This window comes from Vombatus ursinus, unplaced genomic scaffold (genome assembly GCF_900497805.2).
Source record: "Vombatus ursinus unplaced genomic scaffold, bare-nosed wombat genome assembly UNPS02000582.1, whole genome shotgun sequence".
Classification (NCBI taxonomy): domain Eukaryota; kingdom Metazoa; phylum Chordata; class Mammalia; order Diprotodontia; family Vombatidae; genus Vombatus; species Vombatus ursinus.
Window position 1 is genome coordinate 30,327,506 of NW_020940360.1, and position 12,636 is coordinate 30,340,141.

A 12,636-nucleotide genomic window follows, 5' to 3' on the forward strand; every position below is an offset into this window, starting at 1 on the left:
ACAAAGTAAACAATCTCAGAGTCTGCCCTGATGGAACTTACAGTGAAATGGCAGAGATAACATAACACACAAATAGCTCCATACATATAAGATAGAGATAGATAGACTGCACGCACACAAATATATAGAGAATATATGTGTATATATGAACAAAACATACACAGATTTATATATTATACATGTATACACAAATATAAATGTGTAGTTGAAATGAACTATAATATCTCAGAGAAAGCCCTGCAGTTGAGAATGGAATTATCCTAGAAGGAAATAGGATAACTAAAATGTAAAGAGAAGGAAAGCATTCTAGTAAAGAGGGATAATCGATGCAGTGGCATAAAGATAGGTACCAGTGTAGCCGGGTGGTAAAAAGAATGGAGGGAGAAAAGTTCAAGAAAAACAGAAAGACAGTAAGGAATCAAGTTTTGAAGAAATGTAAATTGATCCTGAAATTAAAATACAACTGTCTCTTAGACATGCTAGTACTTTAGTAAAGTCATTTCAGCAGTTGAGTGAAGGGTAGATTGGAGTTAGTATAGGCTTAAGGAAGTAAGACTAATAAGGTGGTTATTGCCATTGTCCAGTCAAATGATGATGAGGGATGGACTAGGGTGCTCATGGTATAATAGAAGAGGAAATACACATGAGAGATAATTTAAAGGTATAAATAACGAGATTTGGAAATGAACAAAAAAAAAAAAAAAACAATAAGCCTTAGTGACCAGAATGATAGTAACATTATTGAGAGAAATAAGGAAGTTTGAAAGAGGGTTTTGGGGAAAAGATAATAAGTTATGGTTTTGATGTATTTGAGATGCCTACTGGATCTTCAGGTTGAAATGTTGAAAGAACTCAGGAGACAGCATAGAATTGAATATAGGGATCTGAGAACTGTTCATAGAAATGGTTACTGAACCCAAAGGACAACAGATGGTATAGAATAAAAAGAGATGAGGGCCTAGGAGAGAGCCTTTGGGAACACACAAACTGGGTGTTATATGGATAACAAATCAGCAAAAGAGACTTTAAAAGGAGGATTGAAAGAAATACAAAGAGAATCAGGAAAAGGAATAATTTTGCTAAGGAAGAGAAAAGATGCAGGAGGAAAGGGTAATTACCAATGTCAAATGCTTCAGAGAAGTCAGGAAGAATGAAGATTGAAAAATGCTATTTTATTCAGTATAATGAGCATTAATAGTAACTTTAGAGAAAGAAGATTCTGTTTAAAATTGAAAATAAAAGCCAGATTGCAGAGGATTTAGAAGCAAGTGAGAGGAGAGGAAGTGTTGTTACCTACTCTGGCCAGCTTTCTCAATGAGTTTAACTGAAAAGAGGAATAAAAAATATATAAGATTATAGGGTAACAAGTAAAATTATTTTTTTAAGTTTGAGAAAGAATATGTATGTTTGTAGGCAGCACGGAAGGACTCATTAGATAATAAGAAAGTGAAGATAAGAGAAAGAGTGGAAATGATTGTGGGAGCAATCCACTGGAGAAGAAGAAAGCGGATGGGAGAAGAGGATCAAGATTGTTTGTTGAAGTGTTGTCTTGGCAAGGAAAAGAAGTACCTCTTCATCAGAGATATGAATGAGGAAGGAGATAGTAAGAAAAACTATCAGAGTAATATCAACTGAGGATGGAAAAAGGAAGCTCTGTAGGTAGTCTCATTTTTTATTTAATTTTATATTTTAGTGAACTATGTGATGAAGTTTTAAGGTGAAAGCATGTGAGGAGATATTAAGGAAGTCTTGATGAGAGACTTTTGGGAAAAAAAAAAACTTTATGGAAAGTGGGATGGAAAAATGGTAAATCTTTTGTGATAGGGAAAACATTACCAAGCATTCCAAATGCTTAACAACCTGCTCTTCACTTTCTGAGAAATTCTGGTTCAACCTAATTGTTAATTTTCAGTGTTTTTCTAAAGTATAAGCACTGTTGACAAAACTCATGCTAAGTGGTAAATGTGACACAGTCAAGGAAGGCAAAGAGCCATGCAAGTAGAATATTTGTACTATACTCTAGGGGTTTTTTTTAAATATATATCATTCATGCTGTACGTTGGTTCTGGTGACATGTGCTGGCTGTGGTTTGAGATCTGACTCTAGGATATATTTGTGAGTTACAAAGATGCCTATCCCACTCATATGAAAACACTTCCTGATGGAATGTGTGAATGAGAATAATTTGTTTCAATGAGCATGAAGATAGATGAAGCAGACACTGTGGAGTGCAGAGAGTTTGGTCAGACATTGGAGACACCAAGGCCATCCACTGTATCCCAGGCCATCAGGTCATCTTGACTTTTGTCTTGCCACTGGAATTCACTGAACTTCTATGGCTCTGGAAGAGAGAGTAAAGTTGACAACTTTCTTCAGCTCTGCCTCACTTAAAATCAATTCATGCTCTCAAATTAAGACATTATCCTGTGATGTAATCAGTCCTTTAAAAAAAGGAGAACAATAATTATATATCCATACATATATTGGAGAAGGAAATGGCAAAGCATTCCTGTATTTCTGCAAAGAAAACCCCAAATGGGCTCAGGAAGAGTCAGGCATGGCTGAAACAACTCAACAACAACAACAACAATATACCAATATAGCTTTGTTTTTCTTTTTTCCCCTGTTGGGAATAGTGGGAGGGGGGTAACATAAAGTGCAATTAATGGGAAAGAAAGTTAATTAAAGAAACAACCCAGTGTAATTTGTGAATGAATCAAGCAACACACAGCTATATCTGTGCCAAAGGATAAAGGAGTTATTACATGCAGAATGTTTGTGTGTGTGTGTGTGTGTGTGAGAGAGAGAGACAGACAGACAGACAGACAGACAGACAGAGGGGGAGAGACAGAGACAGACAGACAGAGACACAGAGACAGAGAGAGACAGAGACCAAGACAAAAACACAGAGAGATAGAGAGAGAGAAGACAGAAAGACAGAGGCAGAGAGACAAAGAGACAGAGACAGAGCAACAAAGATACAGAGGTAGAGAAAGGAAAGAGAAAATCAGTAAGTTAGTTTTTCATTCTTTTAGTTATTGAGTGTCTGGTGAAAGGTAAATTTATTTAAGGATAACTCTTTGAAACAACCTATGTTTATTATATCACTGATGCATCCAAAAATCAAAATTTGAAATAGAAAATTGAGAAGGAAGGTAAAGAAGAGTACAAATTTGTCAGATTAGTTTTCTACAACTCTTTGTAGAGAGCTCTTGGGAAAATGAGAAGACAGATTTCATTTTGCTTGTTTCACAAAGAGAACATATTTTCATCAAAATACTTTGTAACCACAACAACAGCCTCTAGGCCTAGTGAGTGCAGAGTGGGCAGGTGATTTTTGAAACCTTGATAATTTTTTTATTTCCTTTACCATATGTCATGTTAATTTGATGATTTCTTACTTACAGAAAGATCACATATGCATTACAATTTTTAGCTAGGGTTCACACACTTCCATATACTTTAATTGCTTCATATATTTTAAAAATAACCCTCTAGACCTTCTCCTCAAATCCAATAAATAATTTTAATTGTATTCTTCTCAATTCCCTAGTCCTATTACGAATGTGAAACACTGAGGACAGAATATTCTTGGATTTTCACTAACAAAGAAAGTTGATCCATATTGTCAAACATTGTCAACACAAATACCTTTATTGTATCTATAAATGTTCCAACTGAATATACCTCAAATGATGAAAGAAGCAGTAGTTGAAGGACCCAAGGACTGATGTTGAATTTGAGAAATATCTTTCATGGCTGCATACACTCTCAAGTGCCCTATTCTTGGTGTACAAATGTGGAATGAAAACTGCTGGAATATATATACATATACATATATATATATATACATATACATATATATATATATATATATAATATATATATATATTCTTACCTCTGTCATGTGGAAGAATTGGGTATTTGGGTCATTTCAAGATTTTTATTTTTTTAAAAATCCTCTTTTAATGAAACTATACTTCTTTAATATAAAAATTCCTCTCTCTCCCTCTCTCTCTCTCTCTCCCTCTTCCATCTTAGCCACTCCCATCATCCTTTTGTTGGTACCTGCGTGAATGGGTGTATGTGTGTATGTCTTGTGAGTGAGTTGCATCACAGCCTTTCTGTGCCTCCAGCTTACTTGCCTCTTGCCCAGATTCCAAGATTTTGACATTGAATTCCCTCAAGACTTTTCCCCTTAGATGTACTACAAAGTAGATCCCATTGAAACAGGAAACAAGAGTTCTCCTTCCACCTGCTCATTATTCTTTTTGAACTAAGATATCTAAGCAGTTGCTAGAGGGGGAAGGGCCTCTCTTAGAAGGCCAGGTCAAAGAATTTACTCTTTTTTGTTTCCAGAATGCTTGTCTTATCAAGACATCCCCAGGTTTTGGCAGGAGTTTTACTCTGACTTTAAGCTAAAAAAGATAAGAGTTAACAAGTATTATATCACTCCTGAGAGATGGAAGAACAAACTGCTCTTGAGTATTTCATCCATTCATAAACAGATCCCCCAAAGGATGTAATAGCTTTTTTGATAACTTGTTAAAATAAATCTTTTTTTTTTAAATTAAGGAACTAGAGGCAGCTCTTGGTAAGTCTTCCCAAATCCTTCCAGATCCCTTCACTTCAAAGAGATGGATCTGCCTCTCCCCTGATATACCCTTTCTTACCTATTGGTGCCTCCATGGCACTGAAATTACAGAAATATATAAGCATAGACCTGCACTTGTAAGACACCTAAACATTCAAGATGTGTTACGCCTTTCTAACCTAAATAATCTCCATATAAGTCATAGGAACTGGAATCCAGCTTCCAATATCAATGTTATAGGTCCTAGAAGAAAAAAAAAAACTATGATAATGTATGTGGCAATTCTCTGTGATCCTTAAGATGGATAGGTAGCCCTGACCATCCTAAAGTACACTGATACAAATAACTCCTGAAATCTTACTGAAAGAAACTTGCAATTTTCCTAACTATATTCTTCTCCTTTAACCCTATTATCTCAAGCATACCACCAACTCTGGGATACTTATGATATATCAACTCCCATCAAAATAATCAATTAGCCTTAGGCCAACATAGTAAACAAGAAGTATTTGATGGGTCAATTTTAACCACTTTAAAAATTAGCTTATTTCATTGAAAATAAACTGTGTGTGTGTGTGTGTGCATGTGTAGTAGTAGTAGTAGTAGCAGCAGCAGCAGCAGCAGTAGTGGTGGTGGTAGAACAAATAGAAATGCCTCTTCTTGTATCCTAAATTGGATAGCACACCTGAATATATTGGTAGAAATGTAGCATATCTCTTCCTGCTTTAAGAGATGTGTATGGTTCCTGTGTAATATGGTGGACTTGGCCAAGCCAAGCTTTTATGAGCATGTGCAGCAAAGTTAGCTGATGCTATTCCCATGTAGCAGAAGTTGGGCAGTTGGGCAACACTGCTTCTGATGAGTAAGGAAAGGCTCTGTTCTTTAATTCAAAGCACATATAGCTCTTCTCGCTGTTTCTAATCCCATTGCCTTGTTGTAAAGAGGGCTCTTTGTAGTTGGCTGCTGAATAGGGACTGAGAGGCAGATAAAAAAAAAAAAAACCTTCTAATAGTAGTGTTTTATCCTCTTTCCTGCCTTGCTGATCTGAAAAAGGAGTACTTGTAAAACTGTGGATTGTGAAAGGACACAGGGCTTTCCAAACTCAGACCAACATATACAGGAAGATAGTGTTCTAATCTTGAGATCATTGTACTTATTCTCTGCACATTGAGTATCAGATTAGACTGATGCAGTGAACTTTGAAAATTTGTTAAAGTGAGCTGCAGATGTCTAGGATTTTATGCCTGATTTTATGGATAGCTGAGATCAGTGAAAAATGAGTTCCTGAGCAGAATGACCTCTTTGACTTTACATAGCAGTGGGTCAAAGGCAACCAAGAAAGAGGAGCATCTGGTCATTCAGAAGTAAAAGTGAAGGGATTAATATTTTGTAGAAAGTATATTAAGATCTAAGGTTGAGCTCAGTCTCCCTAAAGACTGAGTTTGAATATGGGAGAGTTAGCCTGCATTTTCAATGTGTGATTCTTATTGCTGATCTTGCTACATCTTCTCAGTAAATATCTTTTTGTTAAATATAATTTGTATTAATTGATTAAATAAAACTAAGGTGCCAATCAATGGTGAATGATTTTGGAGCAAATATACCAGAATAGGCCACTGATATCACAGAATTGTCCCATGATGTAAAGAATACCCTTAGACACCTTAGGGAAAGATGTAGTCTTACTGTGGGGGAACCTGACAGTTCTAGTAAGAGTTGAGAGAAGGATCTCTGGAACTTATGCAGAGTACACTTATTTGTATTAAAGAAAAGAGGAAAAATGTGGAAAAGAAATGATATCCTACCCCTTTTTGTTTGTTCTGTAGTTTGAACTAGAGAAATAATGAAGTACTGTTTTGCTTGAAATAAGAAAAAAAAAATTAAGTGACATTGTAGGCTCCTGGGAAGAGTGAACCCCTTGACCTATTTTAAAATCTGACTAAAGTATATTATTGAAAACTACATAAGAAAATTGGACAGTATTGTTTTCTTTTGTCTCCTTGTCAATTTTCATTCTCTATGAAGTGATTTCCAGAATGGGAGGTTAGAAAGTTATTTATTAAGGCAATTAAATTTGTTATCATTATTGTTGTTACTGTTAATATTATTATTACTATTATCATTATTATTCCAAGATCACTGTTGAAGAAGAAAAGAGCTCATGTCTGAACTGCAGATATAAACTAGATGCCAAGTAATTTCATTTGATTTTTACAATGTGTTTTATATATCAAAATATCCTTATCCTAGTTGTTGTTCAGTGATTTTTCAGGCATGTCTGACCCTTCATGACACATTTTGAGTTCTCTTGATAAAGATAATGAAGTTGGAGTGGTTTTGTCATGTCCTTCTCCAGCTCATTTTACAAGGCAAACAGGATGAAGTGACTAGCCAAGAGTCACACAGCTAGTGTCTGAAGCCAGATTTGAACTCAGGAAGTTGTCTTTCTGACTCCAGGAAAGGTACTCCATCCATATGGTCTAGGTGCCCCACGGCTTATCCTAGTTTTATTCTATCAGTGTAATAACTAGATTATATCCAATGTTGTAAGATTTTATTTCTGTGTACTATATGAATGCAAATTAGCCTCATCCAATTACTCTCTCTTAATTGGGTAGAGCTAAACCTGATGAAAAAAGTGTTTTGATTTAAAAATGATGAGTTTCAGTATATTAGAAAACTAATTATTTTATGAGAAATATTTATAGGCATTAATTATACATACATAATACTCTGAAGTCCTATTCTAGTGCCTCACAATGGCTTATAAGTAATACTATATTCCTGTTGACTGTGTGAGCAGAGCTCTGAAAGACCCTGCCAAGTTAAAAAACTTTGAATAGGAGCACAGCAAAGAAAATAAGTGCATTGTCCCAGCACCAGCTTAGTTTGTACAGGATCATCCCCAGCACTTTGGTGACCAGTTGAGAAATTATTTTGGCCACAAAAGTCCTTAAACTGTTTGCTAAAGCATAAAGGTTTTAGGACCTTAACACAGAGTAAGTAAATTATACATTTAAAGTCATAGATCTTTGTAGTATTGAAATATTTATAATAGACAATATAAAATATACTATTTACATATTACCTATATCATGATATAGACTCAGGGAGGGAAGAAGTGACAGGAACCAGTATAAATTACCAGAAGCCAATGGTCTGAAACAAGGCCTGGGCCTGACTATATTGTGTATGATCTTTCTTGGAAAAGTCATTGTTTGTTGACTATTTTTAACAACCATTGTAAAATTGGTGAACTTCAAAGAAAAAATAATTAAGAAAATTTTCTCAGCTATCAGCCAATATAAACTCCAATTAATTAAAACTACTAATTATGTTAAAGTAACATAATTATTTTTAATGCAATTCTTAACTATATATACACAAATATGTGTGTATGCACACATATGCGTTGTGATAAAAATTCTGAGAGACAAATTCCCAAGAATTATCAATTTTCATTGGCTAGGCTAGTCTTAATCAATAAATTGGGCATATGATTCCTCAACAACCAAAGACCCTGAGCAAGGGAGGGCAGAGTCTTTTGTGGTGATTTACAGGATGACAAAGCAAAATGTCATGCTGATTAGGCAGAAAGTAAAAGCCCTCTGACATCAGCTTGATATTACAATAGTTTGTACCTCCCCTTACAAAATGCCCTCTTAACCACAAATAAGATATGTACTTAGGGTCACAAGATAAAGATAATCCCAATATATAGTCATTTCAATGAAAAGGTGTGATGGATTATTGCCCTGGTGCCTGACGGCTCGCCATCGCCTTGGAGCCAGATGGGACTTAGGAGCCGGCTTTTGTGGGAATCCGCTTCTGCCAGCAGTGTAACAACATGCTCTACCCCAAGGAAGAGAAAGAGAACCGCATCCTTCTCTACGTGTGTCTCAACTGTGACTACTAGCAGGAAGCCTGCAACAGCTGCATCTATGTGAACAAGATCACTCACGAGGTGGACGAACAAGATCACCCACCCAGATCATCACGGACGTGTCTCAGGACCCGACCCTTCCTTCCCAGGACCAAGAACCACCCGTGCTGGAAGTGTGGCCACAAGGAGGCAGTGTTCTTTCAGTCCCGCAGTGCTCAGGCCGAGGATGCCCTGAGACTCTATTCGTGTGCACTGCTCCCCACTGAGGCCACCGCTGGACAGAATGACCCGACCTCCCTCACACAGTTTCTTAATAAATGGTTTTATTTTTGAAAAAAGAAAAGAAAAAGAAAAAAGAAAAGATGTCATGTGTGTCATCTCAACACCTCCCTGTTATGACATTAGGAGAAGAGATAAGCTCTCAAGTTATGGGAGTAGTCCTCAGGCAATGGGATTAATCTGCAAGATATGGAAATTACTGCAGTAGATGAGATTTGACTTTTTAGGTTAATCAAATTTCTTCATAATGTTGGTGGTGGGTGAAGTAACTAAAGTAAGGAGCAGCAGAAGGGGAATATTAAATCTAACTGAATTAAATCTTAAAATAGAATTTAAAATCATTTTTAATTTCAGACATGTATGTATACATGCCTATATACACACATATTTGGGTGTTCATATGCACATAGACACACGAAATGTTCAATTCTTGTTAGTCAAACAGCCCCATGTGCTGAGCATTTATCAGTATTTCTTACTCATTGAACATTTGCTTCTATAATTTAACAGTATTACAGTATATCTTATAAGTGGTCTCAACTCTAGAATTAATTTATTTTATAATGTAACTTTTATGAATATATTACAATTGGAAACATAAATTTATTATATTATGATAAATTATATTTCTTAATATTATATTCTTTAAATATAAAATAAATGTTATGTATTTTATAAAAATTTAAAAACTATTTCAAATCATATTTTCTCTTTATTTCAAATAAAAAAAAGATTTTTTTAAAGTAGTGTGATCCCTTACAGTATGGTCATAACAACATATACTATCTTTTGGAAGATGGTGCAAAATGTTCATCTAAGCCTGATTTCTTACCAACAAAATTTCATTTTCCATAGCAGTTTTTATCAAATTATATTTCCCAATATATTTTTTTTCCTAGTTTTCAAGCATTAAGTAATTAGGTTTAATTGTTTCTAATTCTCCTTAGCCCAGTCTGTTCCATTGATCTTTCCATTTATTTAGTCAACACCAGATTTTTTCTTTACTACTGATACATAATATATTTTGTGATCTAGAAGTGTTATTCTCTGTTCATCTCTATTTCTTTTCATGATTTCCCTTGAAGTCCTAGACCTATTGTTTTTTCCCCATGAATTTTGCTATTATTTTATCAAGTTCTATAAAATATTCTTTTAATAATTTGATAGGCTTATCATGAAAAGCACACATTGATCTTGGTAATAGTGCTATTTTTATTATAGTAACATGGCCTTGAGATGAACACTGAATATTCTTCTAGATTTTTAATTTGTTTTTTTTTTCTTTTAAGGATCACTAGGTCTTTGAATTTATACAAATATTTTGTGTCCTTAATAGGTCAATCCCCAGATGTGTATGTATTTTGCAGTAATTTATAATGAAAGTACCCTTTCTGCAAAAGTTTCTTGTGTTTTTTATTATTATTATATTCAAGTTCTGTTGATCTATGAGTGTTTATTTTATATTCTGGAACTTTGCTGATATTGTTGTTTCATTTACTATGTTTGCTGATTACCTAACATTTCCAAGTAAACCATCATATCATCAGCAAACAGGAATAGCTGTATCTCCTCATTACCCAAGTTTATGCTTTTAATTTCTTTATCATCTTACTGTTTTTGCTAGCATTTCCATACTACATCTAATAATAGTGGGAAGATAGATAACCTAGTTTCATCCCCATACTTATTGGAAATAAATATGAATATGAATTCTATAAGAATTGTGAATATGATCACACCAATACTGTCTGCCAATATATGTAAAAACACACTTCTCATGTTAGCATTCATGTCTCCTCCTGAAGATACATGGGAGTGTGCATGACTGTGTCCATGGTGTGAATGAATGGCTGTGATTGTGTGAGTGACAACCTCCTTGAGAAGCTCCATGGGCAGGGCCATGGGCATGATTAAAGGCACAGACACCAATAAGGTTTACTATCAGTCCTCCAATTCAGATAGGCACTAACATGTATTTGTCTAATTCTTTGTATAAATCTAGTCACTGACTTCACAAACAAACAAACAAAATATCTCTTACCATTAGAAAAAGTCCATTAATAAAACCAGAGAGAATTTTTATTCTGCCATAACCAGAGGAGAAAATGCAGGTTGCTTTCCACCTACTTACTCAGGTTACATAAAGACTCATAATTAAAGCAGAACAATCAAAGAACATATGGAATCCATCTGATATTTGATCTAAGCTGTTGGTCAGAATAATTCCACAAAGTCAAAAACCATATTCAGGCACAAAAAGTAAAAAAAATGTGTTTAGAATCATTCTCCTCAAATATTTTTGATTCTTTAATAAACCTAGTGATTGACAGCTATGTTGTAAAGCATCATCCATGAAGTTATATAGTGGAGTTCCTTCAGGAGAATAACCAACAAGAGTACCCTTCCGTTCTACCTTAGAAGAAGAAGGTAAGATGTTAGTAACAAAATGAAAAATATAACACTCAATACCACTCCTCCAGAAAGGACATGTTCAGTGCACTCTTGATGTGCTGGTTTATTCATACATTATATTCTAATGTATCCCCATTGCATATGATACTTGTTTTTGGTTTTAGATAAATGAGTTTTATGACATGAACAGTCCCTCTATGACTATATTTTTATAGTTTTAAGTACAAAGGAGTGCTGTACTTTGTCAAAGTTTGTTTTTTTCTCCTTTTCATGCATCTTTTGAGATAATTATATGATTTGGATATTTTGGTTTTAATATGATTAGTTACATTGTTTTGCTTTTGTTTTCAGGTTTCCTTATTTTCTTTTCTCTTTGGTAGTTCCTTTAAAGTTAGATTAATTGTGTTTTATGAGACTATATTGTTTAAAATCTCTATGTGGTTTTCTGGTAGTTTGAGTATTTTATATTTTTGAAGTTATTCCACTGTTTCTTTTTTATTCTGTTTATTAGCATAAGCTATGTATAATATTTTTTGATTATTCACTTTCAATTTCTTTTTTGGGGAGTGATTTCACCTTAAATATTCACTATTTTATTAATTTTCTATCCATTTCTTTTTAGTCATACCATCTAAAGGTTTATAAATTTTATTAGAGTTATTCAACAGCCAGCTTTTAACTTTATCATTTCTGGGAAGGGGTTGTTTTTTAATTTGCCTCATTCTCTTCCCATTTTTAATATCTCTTCTTTTATGTTTATTTAAGGTTTATATATTTTATAGCTTTCTAATGGTTTAAATGCATGTTCATTTCATTAAAAAGATTCCCACTCACCCACCTTGGGGACTGATTTAACAGCATCACACAAATGTTGGTATGTTGTTTCTTTACACTTACGTTTCATTTAATTATTACTTATTTGTATGATCTGTTTTTTGTCCCACTCATTATATATAATCTCCTGGTTAAGACTCCATTTAGGTGTGTAGCTTTAGCTTGTGATCCCTTAACAAATGACCTATTTTTCATTGCATTTAAGTCTGCAAAGGATGTCTTTACCATTTCTGCCTTTTTACATTTGTTTAAATATTTATGTACCCCTCTACACAGTCATTTTTTGTAAAAGTCCAATATGATGCTAAGAAATATGTATATGCTTTTGCAATCTCATTTGGAAGATGTGATGTCTTTTAGCTTTAAGTGCCAAAGAAATGAGTTTAATTCCATATTTTTTCTTCAGTCTTTTTTTTTTGTCAGACTTACTCAAAACAGAATGGAATCTTGAAGTCTTTTTAAAATTTTTTTATATTTAATATTTTACTTTCTCCAATTACATGCAAAACAATTTTTAACATTCATTTTAAAAATTTGAGTCCCAAATTTTCTCCATCCTCCTTTCCCCCAACCCCTCACTAAGAAGGCCAGTAATTTGATAAAAGCTATACATGTTCAGGCTTGCAAAACACAT

The 12,636-nt window shown here is 34.2% G+C and overlaps 1 pseudogene; it reads left to right on the plus strand.

Annotated features, from left to right (window-relative positions):
• The window catches only part of LOC114037551, a 168,921-nt pseudogene extending 160,157 nt beyond the window's left edge, over nucleotides 1-8,764 (plus strand).
• Nucleotides 8,765-12,636: the final 3,872 nt, after the last annotated feature.